Consider the following 23,870-nt stretch of genomic DNA (forward strand, 5'->3'; position numbering starts at 1 on the left):
GCCTGCTTGCACTGGCTGCCTGTATGTTTCCGAGCTTGATTCAAAGTGCTGGCTTTAACCTATAAAGCCTTGCATGGCTTGGGACCACAATACCTGATGGAATGCCTCTCCCGACATGAACCCACTATGCTCAACATCAAAAGCTCTCCTCCAGGAGTCTACTCCGAGGGAATCTCGGAGAATGGCAACAAGGGAGAGGGGTTTCTCAGTGGTGGGCCCCAAATTATGGAATTTTCCTTCTGACAAGGTGTGCCTGGCACCAACACTCTTATCTCTTCGGCGCCAGGTCAAGACTTTCCTCTTCTCCCAGTTATTTTAGCATGTTTTTAATTTTTTTAAAAAAAAATTTAAGTGTTTTTAAATTTGTATATTTGTTTTAATTGTTGTAAACCGCCCAGAGCGCTTTGGCTATGGGGCAGTATACAAATGTAATAAATAATAAAATAAGAATAAGAAATAAAACAAACAAGAAAAAAGCAGTTAAAAATCAATTCGCATTAAACATTCAATTGAATCCAAATCCACATACATGCTGTGGACCACCTGAAAAAAGCTTAAAGACCATTGGTGGTCCACAAACCAGTTTGGGAATCCCTAAGATGAGATAAGCACTCTTCAAGCATCCCCCCCCCACCAGCCAAAACATGATAGTGTATCTCTTCAGCTAAATCTCTGACATCAACCCAAGAGCATATGCTAATGATTTATACCTTTTACCCTCTCTGGACAAAATGATAGTTTCCCTCTGCATATGTTACCTGCCTCATATTGTTTCCAGGTCCTCTCCTTGTTTGGTGGGCTTTCCCCATGTATTCTTCTGGTAATAACGATATAGGTGGGGTGACTTTTACTCACTCTTTTTGTCTTCAAAAACACTAATTTAGATTAACTAATTCACTGAATTAAAAAATCTCTGAATTATATTTTATTTGTTTATTATTTTATTTATATCCTGCCTGTCCTCCCAGCAGGAGCCCAGGGTGGCAAAAAAAAAGCATTAAAAACACTTTAAAACACTATAAAAACAGACTTTAAAATACATTAAAACAAAACATCTTTAAAAACATTTTTAAAAAGCTTTCAAGACTTTTTTTAAAAAGGTTAAAAACATTGTTTTAAAAAAAGGCTTAAAAATATATTAAAAAGCAATTCCAGCACAGACGCAGACTGGGACAAGGTCTCAACTTAAAATGCTTGTTGAAAGAGGAAAGTCTTCAGTAGGCACCAAAAAGATAACAGAGATGGCGCCTGTCTAATATTTAAGGGGAGGGAATTCCACAGGGTAGGTGCTGCCACACTAAAGGTCTGTTTCCAATGCTGTGCGGAATGGGCCTCCTGATAAGATGGTATCTGCAGGAGGCCCTCACCTACAGAGTGCAGTGATCGACTGGGTATATAAGGGATAAGATGGTCTTTCACATATCCTGGTCCCAAGCTGTACAGGGCTTTGTACACCAAGACTAGAACCTTGAACTTGGCCTGGCAGCAAATGGGCAGCCAGTGCAATTCTTTCAGCAGCGGCGTGACATGTTGGCAATGTTATGTCAATTTTTATAAATGAGCAGAGAGAGTCAATGGTCTGAGATCCGTGCGTGCCAGTATGTGTGTTTACCTAAGTGGCAGGCTTTTACCATGCATTAGGATCACTGAGACTTAAGACTTAGTAAAATAAGAAAAGCTACCTTATCTATAGAAATACATAGTGGATAGGAAAGACATACCTAATTCTAACTAACTAAGTTGGAGGTGCAATGCCCAGACGTCGGTATTGCCCTCATGGCTCAGGAGAGACAGCAAAGACAAAGAAGTCTCCTCTCTCTTGGAGAGTCGAAGAAGAGAAGGAAAGAAGAAGGCTATTCTCTGAAAACAACCTTGGAGATAGGATCAGAACCACTCTAAAACAGTGCCTCCAATACCCATCTCACCGAGTCAGCCCAGAAGGATACCATGGCCAATGGTATCAAAAGCCATGACTTCTTGGGAACTGCACCTGAGTAATACAGGGCCAACCCATGTAGCCGGTCATACTATTGACCTTGTGTTTGCCTCGGGAGGGGAGGGAAGTGTTCTGACAATGGGGGCTGTTTCTTCTAACCCCGTGTCATGGTCAGATCACTACCTGGTGAATATGGATCTCTCCATGCCGCACACCCTCCGCAGGGGACAAGGACCTATTAGGATGGTCCGCCCCAGACGCCTGATGGAGCCAAAGGGATTCCTGAATGCGCTGGGTGATTTGGAGCTGACTGAAGGACACCCGGTCGAAACCCTGGTGGTGGAGTGGAACAGAGAGATCACTAGGGCGATAGACCGGGTGGCTCCGAAACATCCTCTCCCCCTGAATAGAACTCAGACTGCACCCTGGTATACACCACAGTTGCGGGGTCTGAGACAGGAGGTGAGACGACTAGAACGCCGGTGGCGGAAATCTTGCGCTGAAGACAATCGGACACTGGTTAGAGCGGCGATAGCGGCCTACCAGCTGGCAACAAAGGCAGCAAAGAGGCAATTCTTTGCTGCCTCTATTGCGTCGGCAGAGTGCTGTCCCAGGAGGTTGTTCCAAGTGGTCCGAAGCCTCGTCGGTCCAGTTGCCCAGGAACCCATGGAGCATTCTAAAGCCTCCTGTGACTGATTCGCTAAACACTTTGCCGATAAAATCAAGCGCCTGAAGAGCATGATTCCGTACGCCGTGGATACAGGCAGTGGGCCAGAGTCGGCCAGTTGCATTCCGGTCTGGTGGGATCGGTTTCAGCCTCTTCCCTCTGAGGAAGTGGACAAGGTGCTCTCTACTGGGAAGCCAATCACTTGTTTGCTTGATCCTTGCCCTTCGTGGCTCATCATGAGCTGCAAAGAGAGACTGGGCGAAGGGATCAAGGCAGTGGTAAATGCATCCTTGGAAGAGGGTGCAATGCCATCAGCCCTCAAGGAGGCAGTGATAAAGCCCATCTTGAAAAAGCCCTCCTTGGATCCCCAAGAGTTGAATAACTTTCGCCCGGTCTCAAATCTACCATTCTTGGGCAAGGTGATTGAGCGAGTGGTGGCCAAACAGTTACAGACACACTTAGATGAAGCAGATTATTTAGATCCTTTCCAATCGGGCTTCAGGACTGGACATGGAACTGAAACAGCCTTGGTCGCCCTGGTGGATGATATGAGGAGGGCGTTGGATAGGGGAGAGCACACATTCCTCGTCCTCCTGGATCTCTCAGCGGCCTTTGATACCGTTGACCACAGTATCCTTTTAAATCGCCTCGAGGGATTAGGAATAGGGGGCACTGTTTTACGGTGGTTCCGTTCCTATCTCTCAGACAGGCACCAACGGGTAGCATTGGGGGATGAGGTTTCAGACCCTTGGCCTCTCAATTGTGGAGTGCCACAGGGTTCTATCCTCTCCCCCATGCTATTCAACATCTACGTGAAACCGCTGGGAGCCATCATCAGGAGTTTTGGGCTGCAGTGTCACCAATATGCGGATGACACTCAGCTCTATCTCTCATTTAAGTCTTCACCAGAGTTGGCTGTGAATACCTTGTCCAAGTGCCTGGAGTCCGTAAGTGGATGGATGGGAGAGAACAGGCTGAAGCTAAATCCCGACAAGACCGAGGTGCTACTTGTGGGTGACAAGGGAAGGTTGGGAGATTTAGACTTGGTGCTTAATGGGGTGAGATTACCCCTGAAGAACCAGGTCCGCAGCCTAGGGGTCATTCTTGACTCCCAGCTGTCCATGGAGGCTCAGGTCTCGGCAGTGAGCTGGGCAGCTTGGTATCAATTACATCTGATACAGAGGCTGCGACCCTACCTTCCTGTGCATCTGCTCCCATGAGTAATACATGCCCTGGTCTCCTCTCGCTTAGACTACTGTAATGCGCTCTACGTGGGGTTACCCTTGAAAACGGTCCGGAAATTGCAGCTGGTACAGAATGCGGCGGCACGCTTGATAAAGCATAGCCATCGTCGGGATCATATCACTCCAGTGTTGGTAGACCTACACTGGTTACCAGTTGTTTACCGGGCCCAATTCAAGGTGTTGGTGTTAACCTTTAAAACCCTATACGGTTTCAGCCCAGTTTATCTGAAGGAACGCCTCCAGTATCACCAATTATGCCGCCAGACACGATCAGCCTCACAAAACCTTCTCTCGATCCCACCAGTCAAAACAGCTAGGCTGGTGCGGACCAGAGAGAGGGCATATTCGATTGTGGCCCCCACCCTCTGGAATTCGCTTCCTTTTGACCTTCGACATACCTCCTCCCTGATGGGTTTTCACCAAGCCTTAAAGACCTGGCTTTTCAGGCAGGCCTATAGGATTTCTGGGGTGGATTACTTTTTATGATGTATTAATTGAAGGATGGTTTTAGATTAATTGTTGATTGTGGCTTTGATTGTATATTGTATTTTATATTGTTGTACGTTGCCTAGAGTGTCCGTTAGTTCGGACAGATAGGCGACTAACAAATAAAATTTTATTTATTTATTTATTTATTTATAAAAGCAGCTGAGAGGTCAAGTAAGAGTAACAGGGTCGCACTCCCCCTGTCCTTCTCCCAATAAAGGTCATCCATCAGGGCAACAAAGGCCGATTCAGTTCCATAACCAGGCCTGAACCCAGACTGGAATGGGTCAAGATAATCTATTTCACCCAAGAGTACTTGCAATTGCTGCACCACAACCCTCTCAATCACCTTCCCTAAGAAGGGGGTATTTGCGACCCGTCGGTAATTGTTGTAGACCAATGGGTCCAGGGTGAGCTTCTTCAGGAGAGGTCAGATCACCGCCTCTTTCAGGGTGGCTGGAACCACTCCCTCCCACAATGATGCATTGACCACACCCTGGATCCACTCAGTCAAACCCCCTTGGCAAGCTTTAATAAGCTTTAATAAGCCAAGGAGGGCAAGGGTCGAGAGGATACATTGTTGGCCACACCATCACAAGCAACTTGTCTATGTCATCAGGCCACATCAACTGAAACCATTCCAAAGACGTTGCAGCAGACGTTGCACTGGACACCTCATACAGTAGATGTGGATGAGGCATCAAGACTGCTACGGAGGTGAGCAACTTTACCCTCAAAGTGCCTTGCAAGCAATTCACAGTGGGCCTTCGAAGGTCTAAGACTCCATTTCCTGGACGTGATGTCAAGAGATGCCTGACAATACAGAAAAGCTCCACTGGACGGCTACTCCAGGATGCGATGGAGGCAGAGAAGTGGGCCTTCTTCACTGACCTCACCACCAAACAGTAGGCATGATTATCATGTTTTACTCGTGCCCGATCAACCTCACAGCACGTTTTTCACCACTTGCACTCTAGCCGTCGTCCAGCCTCTTTCATTGCCCTTAACTCACTAGTGTACCAAGGTGCAAACTGGACTCCACAATGCCGGAGAGGGTGCTCAGGGTCAACCATGTCAAGAGCCGGATGTGCCTCGCTGTTCCACAGCGTGACGCAGGCTTCAACAGGGTCACCTGCTCTATCTACTGGGAACCCCGCCCCCGGTATTCACGAATCCATTGGATTCCATTAGTCTTCAGGGGCAGACCATTTTAATCTGAAAGTAGTTCCTATAATTAATCTATATCTGAAAGTAGTTCCTATAGTTTCCAGATTAACTGAATCAAGTTCCTTTTGTGGAACATTGGGTGATTTTGAATTCAATTTTAATCCATCACACTTAACTGTGATTGTGGTCATTGTATTCACATTTTTACCTATATGAAAAGCAATACTACTATTAAAGCTTAAAGGTCATAATTGCTGGGGAAAATAAAATAGTTCACATTACATTGTGTGTGTGTTTATGTTTTCTTGGTCTTAATTATATTTTATACTTTAGCAGAGCAGTTTGTAAAATTCTGGAGGCTGAAAAAAATTCCAAGGGACACATGAATGAATTGTGAGTTGTACTTAGAGTTATATTGAACTGGAATGGAATTAGTTCCTTTTTACGGGGGAGAACTAGAACCAATTTTTTTTAAAAATAAACTTTCTAAGCAATGATGCACACACCTGGTATGTAAATAGAACTTCATACCTTGATCAAAGTGTTAGTCTAGCTAGATGCGTGAATTTATTTCCCCCCCCATTATATTCTACTTAGCTCTTTTCTTAATCATTATCTTTTCTAAAACAAACTCCTTATCATTTCAAATATTAAAGGTTGGAGGGTTGCTTCATGTCACTAGTTTACCTCTCATGAACAAGGCTACTCACACACACTTAGGTTTTTGCAACAGAATTTGAAGGGATGAGCGACTCTTGGATCCAGCAATGACTAGACAGAGTCTGCTGGCAGATTCCCTATTTCCAGAAAAAAAGCCTCAAGGCTGTAAAGACCAGTGGTGTAGTCATCTGGGGTCTTAGTCCTTTTACTTTTTGGGAACAGGGTCCAATGTCTCCAGCATCCTACAAGCCAATCAGCATAAAAGGGGAGCGTTTAGCCATTGAGAAGAGTCTTTTAACATGCTTCCTTATCCTTTCCTGATGATTGGAGCCAATCAGAGTGAAAGCAGGTAAGTCAGCTACTAAGAAGCTCTCCCCTTTCATGCTTATTGGCTCCTAGGAACAATAGTTGTGGGAGATGTTATTAACAAGGATCTCATTCTCAACCTCGGAGGTAATGGGGAGAGGGGACCCTGTACTTGTGAAATTGCCACTGCACTACTGGTGGAGACGCCTGTGCCCCACTAGGTTAGAGGCTCATTTGGTGGGTGGCAACAATACTACCTAAAGGTAGGAAGTGCAGGCAGTGCTTTATCTCCTCACAGGCAGATACATGCAGATGGCTCCACGAGACTCATTATGCAGTTTTCAGCTTTATAAACAGTTTTTAAACTTTTAAAGTTTTTTCACAATTCACAGAAAATGAGTTGGTAAAAACTGTTTAAAAAACCCTATTTCAGCTACCTTTCAATAAATGCTTACTGCAAGTAAGCTTATTGCCTACTACAGCGATATATTTTGTATTTTAAAGGCCATTTTTAAACACAAGATAGATCAGACTACATAAACCTGTCACCATTGCTCAGCCTGATATATTCTACCTATGCTTTTGTCCATAAAAAATCCAGTGTTGAGGTGGTGCACTTATTCCATTGACAATGGCTGTGATAAGCACATTATTTCTTTTGATATTTACCTGCAGCCAAAGTATGCCTGTTTCTGTAAATAAGCTATTCTTTCAAAAGCACTGGATATTACCATAATTTAATGAGACAAGATGGTCAATTGCCATAGTGGCAAAAGGCACTTTTCCTTCAAAGCTACTGTAGAAAATACTGCATTTTCATTAGCTACATTAGACACTGCAATATTTGAAACAGTCAGGATAGTTAAATCTTACTGAGCTCAATGGCATTTGAGCTGCCTGTTGATAAGCAGAAATCCTTGCTTCCTTTTGTGTTTGGTAGACAGCTTACTTCATAGCAATTGTAATTGAAAGAAATAGGATTTACTTCCAAACTCAGTTTTTGTTGTTGTTATGTGCCTCCAAGTCGACTACGACTTATGGCGACCCTATGAATCAGCAACCTCCAAGAGCATCTGTTATGAATCACCTTGTTCAGATCTTGCAAGTTCAGGTCTGTGGCTTCCTTTATGGAATCAATCCATCTCTTGTTTGGCCTTGCTCTTTTTCTACTCCCTTCTGTTTTTCCCAGCATTGTTATCTTTTCTAATGAATCATGTCTTCTCATGATGTGTCCAAAGTATGATAACCTCAGTTTCATCATTTTAGCTTCTAGTGATAGCTCTGGTTTAATTTGTTCTAACACGCAATTATTTGTCTTTTTCACAGTCCATGGTATCCAAAAATCTCTCCTCCAACACCACATTTCAAATGAGTTGAAAACTCAGTTTAAAGGCTAACAAAGTTTGGTTGAAACAGGATAAAGACATGTCAGATTCTTAGGCAACCAAATCAGTGTTTAGGCACAAGCCCTATGCAGGATAACCGTTCACTAGGTCCACACAATTGTGTTTTTATTGTATTTTCTCCAAGGAATTTAATTTAGGGAGGGGGGGTCTCTGTGTATTAGGCATATGAAATGGGTTCTGTTTAAAAAAGACAAAAATGCAGACTAGAAGGAAGAAAGGAATTTGTGATTAAAATGTACAGTCCTATAGAGCAGGTTTTGCATTTCTCACATAAAGACTAACTTTAAAACAAAAGTGTATTCTGTTTTATTTTAAGTTTCTTATAACAAAACAATGTGGGCATGCTTTCAAACAAGTAATCTCCCACACGCATCTGAGATGATAGAGTCTCATGGAAGACTGTACAGGCATGTTAAATATGTCAATTTGACCCTTAGAATAGAGATTGTGGAAGGCTATGGTCAATTCACAACTGAATCTTACCAAAGAAACTAAGATATGTCCTTTTGTTAATTCATTACACAACCTACTCCAATTTGCACAAAGCAAACATCTTCTACAGAAGCTCACATGAAATTTGGGAATGCCATGACACTGCATCAAAATGCATATGCACTAAGGAGCAAACTAGACTTCCTGAAAGAATCTCATCTTTGGTCTTTCTCTAGACTTTTGAAGATCTTAGCTAGATAAGTGCATTACAACAACTTTAAATGCCAAAGTCCTTAGTATTTTCACCCATTTTATGGAGGAAGCACCATGTGACATTCAGATAGCCAGCAATAAGACCCTGTATCCAGCACTGCATGCATTCCCCATACAATATCTTGAGAGCCAAAGGTTCCCCATCCCTGCTAACTCTTGAGCTAACTCTCAAAAGGTTGCACTCACTGAAAGTGAAATATGTTGTGAAGGGAAATTGCAACTGATTCTACAACACATGTAACCATATCATTAGCTCATACTGCAGCCACTTGTACTCTGACAAGTCTCACCACTACATAACATAACAGCAAATACTGTCACAATGCAACATGTGCAGAACTAAATGGGGTAAAAAGACACAAGGCTGGGCTACATGCTACATGTTCCCACCTTCAACTAACACAACTATTAGACTCTAGGGATTCAACTAGTTTGCAAATTTTACCTGCAGCAAACTTTTCAAAGTTTGCATGAAGCATTGCCTCAGTTAGGCACACTGTTCTATTCAACAAACCAAAGGATTGTTCTTGCATTTAATGTACATCTCATTGTTCAGAATGAAACACATTTCCTTTCAAATTTTATTTTATTTTCTGTGCTCTTTTGGTATTTGTACAGGAATGAGATTCTATAACGTGCAGCCCAATTTATGCAGCCTTGTGTAATCCAAAACAAAAATGATATACGAAGATATAAAGCGAAGAAGTAAAGGAAAACTGTCTCAAAGAGCAACAGCTCCATTGAAAACCTTTCAAGCCAGTAACCTTCAAGTGGACTAAGAAAGACTAAAAATATTTCAACACAACACACACATATATAGGAACTAGTTTAAAGAGAGAAAAACGCTGGCTATTAAAATTCTTGCCACTATATCCTACAAATGCCTCAACCAACTAAATATATATTACTCCCTACTATACAAATATTGTCATTTCAGTTGAAATCCACCACACAAGCCTTTGAAATCATTGTAATTTGTAGCAACTGAGCTGATAATGATGAAACACATTAAGAATAACCCTTTTCCTTTTGTTGGTAACATAAATCTATACAAAAAGTATCAGAATTGTTTAAACCATAAAATTAGGCCAAGTTCCTTTATAGTGACCAGATAAAAAGAGCTCTCATGGTGCTTTTAATGTCTGTGTAGAAAATACAATTTCATATTTGAGAAAAGTTCCTTTTCTACACAACTGAAGATTCTAGAGCCCTGCTCCCAACACATTGCATCTGGCCAGACTAATCCTAATTAGAGATCAAGAGAAGTAGGTGGCTATCACCTACACAGGTGGGTACCATTTACACAGTTGCTGACCAGAAATCATTGACAGCCATACTTAAACTCCCTTTTGCTTATAAGAGAAGGGAAGAAAGTAGTTTGCTTTGTCAATGAACACTAGTCTAGATACTTCCCCTGCTTTCCTTCTACAGTGACTGAGGAGAAGTCTCTTCACTGCATAGGTGAAATTGCCAAAGGGGTTTAAATTAGTTATCATTTTCACATCTACAGCTAAAGCATTTCTCCCAAGATGCTGCAGAGGTTGCAGGGAAAACTTGACTGTTTCACAGCTGCTTTTTGCTGGCTGACTAGAAAATGCACAATTAGTGCTGAACTTCCAGGATTACCAGCTGGATGCCCAAAATCAATGGAACTGACAACATTCTTTTAAAAGAAAACCTTAGCACTTTCAACCTTAAAGTGGAAAGGGGTGGGGAAGTCCACATATATATGTCCATAAAGGTCCAAGACAGGCTCTGAACTTTTTGTCAATATCTAACACCATGCAGTGAACTAGCAGAAAACTCTGCTGACATAAACATAAACACATGTTCCTAATCATTAGTATCTTGATATTGCTCAGGTTGAACTACCAGAAAACCAAAATGAAAACTAAACCAAGAAATTTCATTAGGAGAGTCTGTGTTCAAAATTCAATAATCACCTAAGAACTGAACATTATTTCTTTACTTTCCCAGAAGACGTTTATTCTAATCATGCCTGTCTCAATAATTGTTTGCTTCTTAGTATTTTCAGGCAATTAGGAAGCATCCAAATATTCAGCTTTTCTTCATTTTGCCACAAAGGAAGTTTAATGAGGGACCCAACGGCCAGTTCTGCTATTCAAGACTACATAACACAAACATAAGGTTTAAACTATTTTATACCTAATTATCCAAGAATTATCATGAATTTTAGACGAGAGGTGTAATCTTACGGAGAATCTGAATTCAAGACTTAATTAGAAACTTATGAGTCACATTTATTACTAGTGCTTATCAATTGTCTTTCCATTACAGAACAGTGCCAAAGAAGGTGTACAACTAACTTGCTTAAGCATTATACATAAAATAATAAACTAAGAAAGCAGCATAAACTTAAGTGATCATGTTATTTTTAAAAAAGCAGAATTCAACTTATGCTAAAGTCTTATTGAAATAAAATAGTTTTAACCTGGCAATGAAATGCCATCAAGGAGGGGGCAAAGCAGTCCTCATGAGGTACCCAAACTCTGGACACCTCACCCACGAATCCAACTATTATACAGCCACAAGAGTGGCTGTATACTATAGCCAGCATGGATTTTTCATATTCCGCAATGTTAAATTGAAAATACCCCCCATTCTGATGCTTCCCATAAGCTCATTTCAAAACAAACCTTACAAAACTTTTGTCTTGAACTCAGAAACGCTTGCTTAACAACGCTCTCAATTTTCATGGCGATACACAAAACAGTCAGAGAGAATTGAGAGTTCAAAGTCTAAAAAGAGAGAAAAAGCCCCAGAGCCCTTTTGGACTTTTTTGTTTAATCTGTTGTTTAATCTGTTGAAATTCATTAAAAATCAGCCATGTTCACAGAGTACCTGTAATCCTAACACTGACCTTGCCCCATACTCTGACCTTCATCCTCTGCAGTTTAAAAGTTAAAAAAATGTCTGGCTGACTTTTAATTAATTTAAGAAATTTTGACTGACACCCTATGATAACGTGGGGCATGCTCAGCAAGAACCAACTGTCACAGTTCTAAAAGCCAGACTCACAGCTGCTGGGCTTGGGTAATCAGGGGGCCATACCCAAGAAAGACTTTGATTTCATGAGAGACAGTCATTGCTTCTCCCAGAGAATCCTGGGAAGTGTAGTTTGCGAAGAGTGCTGAGACGAGACTCCTGTTCCACTGAGAGAGCTCCAATGGCCAGACTGGTTTAACAGTCAGCCACTCGGACTGAAGGTCTGTGAGGAGAACAGGGTGTCTCCTAGCAACTCTCAGCACCCTTCACTAACTACACTTCCCAGGATTCTTTGAGAGAAGCCATGACCAGGGCTGTGGAGTCGGTACGCCAAACCTTCGACTCCGACTCCACTATTTTTCTACTGTCCGACTCCAACTCCACCCAAAATTGCTCCCGACTCCGACTCCACAGCCCTGACCATGACTGTCCAAAGTGAAATAAAGCCCTGATGTGGATGTGGCCAGGGACAGCTTTGGTTTAAATCTGGGTGGGAGGCTACATGTGCCTGCTGTAGAATAAAAAGGTGGGGGAAACACTGAAAAGCAATTATACTGTTCACAGTGTTTTCCTTTTGGAAAGGGGCTTCCCCTCTGCCCAGTGCCTGCCACCCAATCTCCTTCCCCTTCCCTCCCTGCCCCTCCCCCAGGTCACTGTTGGACTATGACGTGGGAGACGAAGGGTTGAACCCACAAAGCCAGGAAGCTCATTGGGTCGCCTTGGGCCAGTCACTGCCTCTCAGCCTCAGAGGAAGGCAATGGTAAAACCACCTCTGAATACTGTTTACCATGAAAACCCTATTCATAGGGTCAACATAAGTCAGGATCTACTTGAAGGCAGTCCATTTCCATTTTCAAACATGATCGCACAGAAATAAATCCTATTGAACTCAAAATGTATGCAAATAATTAAACCCACCCTCCCATCTCCCTCCTATCCCCCCCTCTTGCCCCTCCCCTCCACGTTCCTTTGCTCCTCCCTCCCCATCCCCATCCCCTTCCAATACCCTCCTTCCCCTTTCCCCTCCCCTTTCTCCTCCCCATGGTCAGTTTTACCTATCTTAAGCATGATTGCATGGAAGTAAATCCCATTGAACTCTATAAGCATGCAAATTATCAAACCTCCCCTCCCCTCCCCCTTCGCCCCCCTGCAATACGCTCCTTCCTCTTTGCCCTCCCCCTCCCCCCCCCGGTCAGTTTTACCTATCCTAAGCATGATTGCAGGGGAGTAAATCCCACTGAACTCAATAAGCATGCAAATGATCAATCCATTCTCAGCAAACTTGGACACGATCCCATTTCTTACCTCCCAGATTAAAAAGCAGAGAAATTCACTAATACACAAAAAACCTTGTGATTTAAGAATGTACCTATAGCCCACAGATATTTCTATCGAACTTTAAAAAGCAGGGAAATTGGGCAGCTATAGTGAATGCACCAGGGGAGCAGGAGACCTGACCTCCTCTCTCAGATATTGGACTGCCCTACAAAGTTGTCAAGATACAAACACAATTTGGGTTGGTCTTTCACAGTCCAACCTGTGTAGCTTGGTAACATGTGCCTCTGAGCATATGGTGAGTGGTGGCAACACCTGCACTCAGCCCAAATAATAAAAAGAAGACATGTGCTGTGCTGAACTTGTTTTAGCAGGGAGGAAGCAACATTATTAAGACGGTTGATATAGTTCAGATGGTCACTTTAAATATGTCTGATTTCCTTTGCAATTTTAGTGAAGCTTCCTATAGGAAATCATTTTCTTTTCTTTCTATTTCTGTGAATATGTGAAGTTCAGCAACACTTTGCACTAAAAAACTCCAAACATAATGGCACTGACTTCTGCAGCATAGTCTCCAGTGGACCTCAGGAGTGTCTCAATTTGCACAAGATAAAACAGTGGGAGGTGAAATATATTCTAGCAAAATGCTAGGTGTGCTCTATGTTTTTAATTGACTCTGCCCACCTTGTCTTAAATAAAGTGGTTTAAACATAGCAGGATGAAAACATGCATTCTCTTTTTTCCAACAGCTAAGAGTCATTGCTGAAGCAGCAACATATTGTAATCAGTCTCATTTTACATCAAACTGCAGTTTCAGATTCAACTGTTAATGCACCCAACACAGAAATAGAACATAACCTCCAATTTGAAACACAAAAGGCTATCTTCACCATCATATGACATTGACGAATAAAAAGGCTTTGAAATTAATAAAAATAAATTTGACACAGATTTCTAGGATGAATAATGAGGGAAATAAAATTTTCTAGTTTAGATTCTCTGTAGAAACATTAGTAACACAGGAAAGAAGCAAAGTAAGAAGAACACCAACAAACATACAAAAATATAATTCTCTATCTTTGGAGATAGCAGGTGTTGCCAACACTCACCGTATGCTCAGAGGCATATGTTACCAAATTCTTGAAAGCTACACATCAAGTGGTTTGGACTGTGAAAGACCAACCCAAATTGTATTTGCATTTTGACAAATTTGCAGTGCAGTCCAGTATCTCAGAGAGGTCAGGTCTCCTGCTCCCCTGGTGCATTCACTATAGCTTCCCCATTTCCCTGTTTTTTAAAGTTTGATAGAAATATCTGTGGGCTATAGGCACATTCTTAAACCACAAGGTTTTTTGCCTATTAGTGAATTAAATTTATGATGGTGGCAAGATGTAAAGAAGACACTCCCCAATTACCTGTGGAAAGGCTTATGAGTTATACCTACTGAATGGCTAATCCAAAAGGCTTCACATCACTCAGGAAAGGATGGCCAGTCCCAGTTCCCTGCTTCGTATTATTCTTATATCCTGCATTCATACTTTACTTGATGTTTCAAGTTTACATGTAAGATGGTCTAAGGCTAAGAAGCAAAGGTTTTAGTATCTAAGCATACACTTAAGATATTCCCAGATGTGATCCTCCTCACCCTTACAGTACCTGAGAGTAAATCCAATTAAATATAACGGGATTTGATTCTGTCAGCATCAATATATTAAGGCTGCATTTCTGAGATGTTAATTACCAGCAAAAACCAATATAGGAGAAGGAAAACCTTAAATAATGTCCTTTGTATGTAGATGGGAGAGACCTTTCAAAGAGGACAAAATCCATACTAGGGCAACACCCTTATTAAGAACTAAAATGCCACGAAATTGAATTTTGAGTTCTTTGGAACTCTTCCATCAGGCTGCAGACTGGCTTGGTATTACAACCATAAAGTCTGCATTAGTATCTACTTTAAGGTGGAGTTTGAAAATAACTGATAGACCTAACAGATGAGGCTTTCCTGAATGCTATGAGAGAACTACTGGGATGGAGAAACACACAATGGCCAATTCCAGTTTTGAAAATATGAATACCAGTAGTTTTCATTCACAGATGGCAATCTTCTGCACCTAGAATTCTGTTAGAAATCTTTAGTTTATGGATCATTTATATAAAAGAAACAAAGTGATAACATGCAGTGCAGGCCTAAGCATGTTTACTTGGAAATAAGTCCCAATGAAATCAGTGTTACTTACTTCAGCATTAGGATTTCAGCCAGAATGTTTCATTTCAAAGGACATACAAAGATTATGATTTAGCATCTTGCCTTCAAAGAACAAGACACTGTGTACAATCTCTCCTCTATCTAGGCATTGCTTCTATGCTATGCATTCCACAATGCATTCCACAATCCGCCCAGTCTCTAATCTACCATTTTTGGGCAAGGTGATCGAGCGAGTGGTGGCCAAACAGCTACAGACACACTTGGATGAAGCAGACTATTTAGATCCATTCCAATCGGGCTTCAGGACTGGATATGGAACTGAAACAGCCTTGGTCGCTCTGGTGGATGATTTGAGGAGGGCGTTGGATAGGGGAAAACATGCATTCCTCGTCCTCCTGGATCTCTCAGCGGCTTTCGATACCGTCGACCACGGTATCCTTTTGGATCGCCTGGAGGGAATAGGAATAGGAGGCACTGTTTTACGGTGGTTCCGTTCCTATCTCTCGGACAGGCACCAACGAGTGGCATTGGGAGATGAGGTTTCAGACCCTTGGCCTCACAATTGTGGTGTGCCACAGGGTTCTATCCTCTCTCCCATGCTATTTAACATCTATGTAAAGCCGCTGGGGGCCATCATCAGGAGATTTGGGTTGCAGTGTCACCAATATGCGGATGACACTCAGCTCTATCTCTCATTTAAGTCCTCACCTGAGTTGGCTGTGGATACTATTTCCAAGTGCCTGAAGTCCGTAAGTGAATGGATGGGAGGTAATAGACTGAAGCTGAATCCCGACAAGATCGAGGTACTGCTTGTGGGAGACAAAAGAAGGTTAGGAGATATTGACCTGGTGTTTGATGGGGTAAGACTGCCCCTGAAGGACCAGGTCCGCAGCCTCGGGGTCATTCTTGACTCCCAGCTGTCCATGGAGGCTCAGGTTGTGGCAGTGAGCCGGGCAGCTTGGTATCAATTACATCTAATACAGAGGCTGTGACCCTACCTTCCTGTCCATCTGCTCCCACGGGTGGTGCATGCCCTGGTCTCCTCTCGCTTAGACTACTGTAATGCGCTCTACGTTGGGTTACCCTTGAAAACGGTCCGGAAACTACAGCTGGTACAGAATGCAGCGGCACGTTTGACTAAAAACAGCCGTCGCCGTGATCATATCACTCCAGTGCTAGAAGGTCTGCACTGGTTACCAGTTGTTTACCGGGCCCAATTCAAGGTGTTGATGTTAACCTTTAAAGCCCTACACGGTTTTGGCCCAGTTTATCTTAAAGAGCGCCTCCAGCATCACCAAATATGCCACCTGACGAGATCAGCCTCACAAGACCTTCTCTCGGTCCCACCAGTTAAAACAACTAGGCTGGTGCGGACCAGAGAGAGGGCATTTTCGGTTGTGGCCCCCACCCTCTGGAATTCTCTACCCTATGACCTTCGCCATGCCCCCTCCCTAGCAGGTTTTCATCGAGAATTGAAAACCTGGCTATTTAGGCGGGCTTACGGGACTCCTGGGTAACCTAGTTTTATTTTAAGTTATGGGAGGGCTTGGATACTTAGAAGTTGTATTAATTGTATTTATATGTTGTATTTTAGATATTTTATGTAAATTGCCTAGAGTGGCCGTTAACTCGGCCAGATAGGCGATGCAGAAATAAAATTTAATAATAATTAATAATAATAATAATTCCTGTGTCATTAACCTTCTTTTGAAACTTTCTAGAACTCAGACCAAAGCTGCCGTGATGGCAATGATGGATCAAGCCCATGGGAGGGGTGGAGAGCCACAATATTCAGAGGCTAGGCGGCAGATTCTGGAGAGGCGCGGGTAGCAGGCCAAACCGGCATCGGGGAACCAGGGATAGATGCTTAATATCCATCCCTTGTTCCGGGCCTGTTTACCACCAGAAGATAACTGGGGTAGGCAGAACTCCATCCAATCTTCGACTGCTGTTGTGTAACGCCAGGTCTGTGGTACAGAAAACATCACTCATCCACGATATGATCCTGGATGAGAACGCAGACTTGGTGTGTATTACGGAGACCTGGCTGGATGAGGCCTCAGCTCCTATACTTGGGGCCATGTGTCCGGCCGGTTTCCGATATGCACAGCAGCCGAGGATTGGTAGGCGGGGAGGGGGAGTGGCAGTCATCTATCGGGAATCTTTGTGTTTCACCAGACCCCCTCTCCACGAGACCAAGTTTGTTGATTGCATGTACTGGGGGCTGGGCCCAAAGGGCAGCTTAGGGATTCTACTTGTGTACCGCCCACCCCGCTGCACAGCAGAATCCCTGACTGAGGTGCTCGAGGTGATCTCGGGCGTGCGGTTGCTCTCCCCCAAGCTTGTGGTGATGGGGGATTTCAACGTACCCGCCGAGGCTGTCCTCACAGGAGCCCCTCGGGATTTCATGGAAACCATGACTTCTTGGGATCTGCATCTTAGTAATATAGGGCCTACCCATGTAGCCGGTCATGCTCTCGACCTTGTGTTTGTCTCGGGAGCAGAGGAAAGTGCTCTGAAAATGGGGGCGATTTCTTCTAACCCCATGTCATGGTCAGATCACTATCTGGTGAATATAGATCTCTCGATGCCACATGCCCTCCGCAGGGGACAAGGACCTATTACGATGGTCCGCCCCAGATGCCTGATGGAGCCCAATGGATTCCTGAATGCACTGGGTGATATGGAACTGACTGAAGGGCGCCCGGTCGAATCTCTGGTGATGGAGTGGAATAAGGAGATCACTAGGGCAGTGGACCGGGTGGCTCCGAAACGTCCTCTCCCCCTAAATAGAACTCAGACAGCACCCTGGTATACGCCACGGTTGCGGGGTCTGAGACAGGAGGTGAGACGACTTGAGCGCCGGTGGTGGAAAGTTCGCACTGAAGATGATCGGACACGGGTTAGAGCAGCAATAGCTGCCTACCAAGTGGCAACAAAGGCAGCAAAGAGAGATTTCTTTGCTGCCTCTATTGCGTCCGCAGAGTGCTGTCCCAGGAGACTGTTCCAAGTGGTCCGAAGCCTGGTCGGTCCAGTTGCTCAGGAACCCATGGAACATTCTAAAACCTCCTGTGATACCTTTGCTAAACACTTTGCTGATAAAATCGAGCGCCTGAAGAGCATGCTTCCGCTCGCCGTGGAGACAGGAAGTGGGCCAGAGTCGGCCAGTTGCATTCCGGTCTGTTGGGATCGGTTTCAGCCTCTTCTCTCTGAGGAAGTGGACAAGGTGCTCGGTACTGTGAAGCCAACCACCTGTCTGGTTGATCCTTGCCCTTCATGGCTCATTATGAGCTGTAAAGAGAGACTGAACGAAGGGATCAAGGCGGTGGTGAATGCATCATTGCAAGAGGGTGCAATGCCATCAGCCCTCAAGGAAGCAGTTATAAAGCCCATCCTAAAAAAACCGTCCTTGGATCCCCAAGAGCTAAACAACTTTCACCCAGTCTCTAACTTACCATTCTTGGGCAAGGTGATTGAGAGGGTGGTGGCTGCGCAGTTACAGACACACTTGGAGGAAACGGATTATTTAGATCCATTCCAATCGGGTTTCAGGACTGGTCATGGAACGGAAACAGCCTTGGTCGCTCTGGTAGATGATATGAGGAGGGCATTGGATAGAGATGAATACACCTTCCTTGTCCTCCTGGACCTCTCAGCGGCTTTCGATACCGTTGTCCACGGTATCCTTTTAAATTGCCTAGAGGGATTAGGAATAGGAGGCACTGTTTTGCAGTGGTTCCATTCCTATCTCTCGGATAGGCAGCAATGGGTGGCATTGGGAGATGAGGTTTCAGACCCTTGGCCTCTTCATTGTGGAGTGCCACAGGGTTCTATCCTCTCTCCCATGCTATTCAACATCTATGTGAAACCGCTGGGGGCCATCATCAGGAGTTTTGGGTTGCAGTGTCAGCAATATGCAGATGACACTCAGCTCTATCTCTCATTTAAGTCCTTACCGGAGTTGGCTGTGAACACCATGTCCAAGTGCCTGGAATCCGTAAGTGGATGGATGGGAGAGAATAGGCTGAAGCTGAACCCCGATAAGACTGAGGTGTTACTTGTGGAAGATAAAAGAAGGTTAGGAATTACTGACCTGACACTTAATGGGGTGAGTTTACCCCTGAAGGACCAGGTCCGCAGTCTTGGGGTCATTCTTGACTCCCAGCTATCCATGGAGGCTCAGGTCTCGGCAGTGAGCCGGGCCGCTTGGTATCAATTACATCTGATACAGAGACTGCGACCCTACCTTCCTGTTCATCTGCTTCCCCAAGTGATACATGCCCTGGTCTCCTCTCACTTAGACTGCAATGCGCTCTACGTGGGGTTACCCTTGAAAACGGTCCGGAAATTACAGCTGGTACAAAATGCGGCGGCACACTTGATTAAGCATAGTCGCCGCTAGGATCATATCACCCCAGTGTTATTAGATCTTCACTGGCTACCAGTTGTTTACCGGGCCCAATTCAACGTGTTGGTGTTGACCTTTAAAACCCTATACGGTTTCGGCCCAGTAGATCTGAAGGAACGCCTCCAGAATAATCAATTATGCCGCCTGATGAGATCAGCCTCGCAAGACCTTCTCTCGGTCCCACCGGTGAGAAGAGCTAGGCTGGTACGGACCAGAGAAAGGGCATTTTCTATTGTGGCCCCCACCCTTTGGAACTCCCTCTCTTTTGATCTCAGACATGCTCCCTCCTTGTCCAGCTTTCGCCGAGCCTTAAAGACCTGGCTATTCAGGCAGGCCTACCAGATTGGGACAGATTAATTTTATTTTATTATGAACTGAAGGATGGTTTTTTAGCTTAAATTTGGTTATGCTGATATTTATATGTATTGTTTTTAATTTTGTTGTACGTCGCCTAGAGTGTCCCTAACCCGGACAGATAGGCGACTGAAAAATAAAATTTATTATTATTATTATTATCTCGCTCCCTGTCCTAAAGGTAGACTATGGCTATGTGAAATACCTTAAATACAAAATCATTGTGCTCCGCTAGTTCTCATCCAGTAAACTTCATATCCTTTGATCTGAAGGGGGCATGAAACCACCACCTTGCTGAAGCCAAGCTTGGTCTAGTCAGTGCCTTGATGGGTGATTGCCTGGGAACCACATGTACAGTATACCACCATGGGTTCCATGATGGAAGATCAATGTAAGAAAATTAAAAAACTAGTAATAAATTATAAAAAACAGACAAACCATGCATTATCTGTTAGCCTGGAATAACAGCCACTTAATTCTACAGCACTCCCACCTTTAATATATATTAAATACATTTTGCTGTCTGAGGTTGAACAGCAAATGACACCCTTCTCCCCAAGTCAAGGTGCACAGTACCCAAGGCCACGCAAGTTATTTTGGCAGCTATGGCAGAAAATCCCACAAGTGTACCCTCTCCCTCCTAGGCAGTAAAAATACATTAATAATTAAATGGCAAACCATTTGCAGCCTTTTCCTGACATCCAAAATAAAGCTCCTGAAGCAGCCACCTCACTCTAATTGTAGGGCCAACCTTGGCAAAAAAAACTGCCTTGGGAGCATAAAGACCACAAATCAAGCCTATGGAGTACACCATACTCACAGTCAGTCAACCCAGAAAAGCTTACCTTGCATGGATTGTGAGGAGATTTCCTCGGGAGATTTAATACATGTGAAATTGTGTGTTGAACAGAACTGCACATGACATATGGCTATATTCTCATTTTCACCTTTATTCTGCTATAGGGTAGCAGTTTCTGTTTGGGCTCTTCTCATGCCTCTTTTCCAAGACCAGATACTCCGTTTTATTAGTATGCCACCTATATTTAAAACTAATGATAGACTCAGTATTCAGATACAAACCCAGATTTGCTATCCAACATTCACAGAATTATTTGATTTTAGCACCTGCCTATGGCACAAATACTTATTCTTAAAAAGAAATCCAGTCAAAATGAAAGGGTTTTTTTAAAAAACAGTAAAGTAATAGTAGTAAAATCAGTATTCTACAATAATATCCAAGCAACACATCAGTCAGCTTGATTCTGCTTTACAATCAATTTTCAGGAAGTAGTATCACAAGCTTTTTTTTCCTTTTGTGAAAAAACTGGCTAGTATGTGGTCCAAATAACTTAATGAAAAGGCTTCCCCAGCTGCCTGCAAGTCTGAATGGTGCATGTCCCAAACTATTGCTACTAGGTGAATACTTTACCTTCAGCCAAATATGGTTTCAGATCATTGATTTTTGAAAAAACTTGCTATGTATCTTATTTCTAAAGGCTCACTTAGACAATCTGTACCACCTACCATGACTTTGAAGTGCCTCTACCATCTACCTGAGGTTTGGAAAGGCGTACTTCTGGGAAACTGTATACTGGATTGCAACATAGCCATATTTTTGCACATTTGCTCAGGGGTGAATCCCACAGAGTTTATTGGAGGTCACTCTGAAGGAAGGATACACAGTATTGCAGTCAGCTCCAACTAAGCATGCATAGAATCTGAATGTAATCCCGAACACACTTACTTAGAAGTAGATTGCCCCATTGGGATTTGGGTGTATCTGTGAAGAATGGATTAGGATGCATATGCGTACAAACCATCTAGGCTATGTACAGAGCCATATTTCCAAATGGAATTATGTTCTAGGCTAAGATTTTGCTTCAATCACAGGTATTTTTATTTTTATTTCAAAGAGAACCTCTACTTTACCTTTCTCCCCCAAATGGGGCATTCTCCCCTCAAAAAATAGGAGGTAAAGCCAGTGCCTCCTTGTTTTGTCACATAACAGAAAGCAGAGAAGAAACAGTACACAAAATATTTCACTACAAAGCCAACCCAAAGGGTTAATTTCTGCAAATGAAAAAGCGCTATAGCTCAAGCCTCTACATGTGGAAGAACATCTTCTAACCTGAAAATTCTACACCTGATCCCATATGCATAAAGGCCAGTGGTGGCTCTCCATTAATAAGGGGGAAGACACGTTTACCCAAACTCAAAGGCACTCTTCCACACATCCCAAGGCTGACATTAAAAACAGCATGCAGGACTCATTCCTCACATTAAATGCAGGGCAGGTCCTTAGTCTGGATCATTTACTAACTCTCTGTATCTTCCTGTTCTTCATTAAAGAGGAGCGTTGATCTGAACGGGTCCTTAAGATATATCCTTTTGGAATCACAAGATTCCTTCACACTAAATTCCTTGGAGTTACTAATTCCTTCACTCCCGCAGCGGGGGGGGGGAGAGATAAGGATTAAGCCTTCCTTGCTCCCCACAGCCAGCCACATCATCTTAAACCTATGACCTGCAGCCAAGAAGCACAGCGGCAGGCAGCTCACGCCACAGCGTTCTCCTCTAGGAAGCACAGTATCCACAGAGCTTTGCCCCTCACCGTCTTGCAATGAGAAGAGGAAAATCAGGTTTCCCGGTCACCTTTCTACTATATCGTACACAGCATAATCCTCACACACACACAACACTGAGTCCCATCCTTCGCTGTGTCTGGAAACAGACGTCCTGATCCTTTCGGGTCAAGGAAACCCAACGTGCCGAGCCTAACTGACAGGGAGCCCTCAACCAGGGAGTCCTCCATTGAGAGAGATGCTTTTCTGGGTACCAGCAAGCAGAATAATATGTATTCCCTGAACTCTAAAAGTGGAAGCTCCTCACAAAACACAGCCGGTTCTCTTAGGAATAGCTATAGACACGTACAGCCCCCCACGGCAATAAAACGTGGAAGCTTCCCACACGCGTTGCTCAAGAAACCGTGAGGAAAGTTGCCGCTGCCGCCGCGTCCCTGCGACCCTCTGCAAACAAACCCCGGAGCCCGACCTCCACCGCGCGCCACTCACAGCCTGGACTCGCGCCCTCCCCAGAAAGCAGCCGCGAGTCCAACAGAAGAAGCGCTGCCCAAAGTTGCGAGCGTCCCTCTCGCGCGCGCTGCACCTTCAGCGCCCCTGCCCGAGTCTAAATCCCCCTCCCCCGTCTCGTTAAAGAACTAGCCCAGCCAGCGCCGTGCTAACCTCCTTCTCTCTCTCTCCCTCCCTCCCTCCCTCCCTCCCACCCGCCCTTCTTGCGCTGCGGCTCACCTGCGAAGAGACAGCTCGCCTTCCTACCGGTCCTCTGAGGAAAGATTTGAAGCTGGTTTCCCCCTCCCCCTACCAAAAAGAATTCCCCCCCCAATTCAAAAGGTCACGCTTGCCAGAGGAAAAACCCGCGCGCTGGTCTTCCCGAGGCCAAAGGAGGCTTCTTCATCTCGCAGACTCCTGTTTTTCCTCCTCCGGGATGGCAGTGGAGGAGGGAGCGCGCCGTTACCACCTTAGAGTCTCTCGGTGGTGGTACCAATAATAATAACGATAAGCAGCGGCCGCGGTAAAGGCAGCTAGGTCACGCCCCCCCCATCCCGGCTCTTCCTATAGGAGGCTGTCGGAGGCTGGGCTCGAGCTGGATTGTAGTCTTTACGTAACTGGTCCTCTTCTCCCTCCACCGCACGCCGAATGGAGGCGGCAAATCGGTTCGCGAAGCAGCGGCTTGGCCCCTCCTCCCCCGTGCCTCCACCAGCAAAGCTGCCTGGAGAGCTTTCTTCCTCGGGCTGCTAGGTCTGTTTACGTAACCAGCTCGCCCTTCTGCTTCTTGAGCCGCCTTTACTCACCCATCCAATCTCTTCCCCAGAGGCAACCAAAAACCGGGGGGGGGGGCGGAGGGATTCCCACGATGATTGGACCCCAAGGCCAGTGAAGCTGCTGTTCTAATATGTATGCTTGAAATTCAGCCTCATGGAAAGCGAAGGGACGTGCTTCCTTATTGGGATGAGAATCATTA

The 23,870-nt window shown here is 44.3% G+C and overlaps 1 protein-coding gene across 4 annotated transcripts in view; it reads right to left on the reverse strand.

Annotated features, from left to right (window-relative positions):
* The window catches only part of GALNT13 (polypeptide N-acetylgalactosaminyltransferase 13), a 419,256-nt gene extending 395,828 nt beyond the window's left edge, over nt 1-23,428 (reverse strand). For 2 of the 4 annotated variants that reach the window (XM_061608760.1, XM_061608762.1), the window contains exon 1: nt 23,138-23,428. The gene's annotated coding sequence lies outside the window, so the exon portion shown is untranslated. Of the gene's footprint in view, nt 1-11,234; nt 11,318-23,137 lie in introns of those variants that run through there. The other 2 variants (XM_061608761.1, XM_061608764.1) reach the window with 2 other exon arrangements.
* Between the last annotated feature and the right edge of the window lie 442 nt (nt 23,429-23,870).

This window comes from Rhineura floridana, chromosome 2 (genome assembly GCF_030035675.1).
Source record: "Rhineura floridana isolate rRhiFlo1 chromosome 2, rRhiFlo1.hap2, whole genome shotgun sequence".
NCBI classification, from domain to species: domain Eukaryota; kingdom Metazoa; phylum Chordata; class Lepidosauria; order Squamata; family Rhineuridae; genus Rhineura; species Rhineura floridana.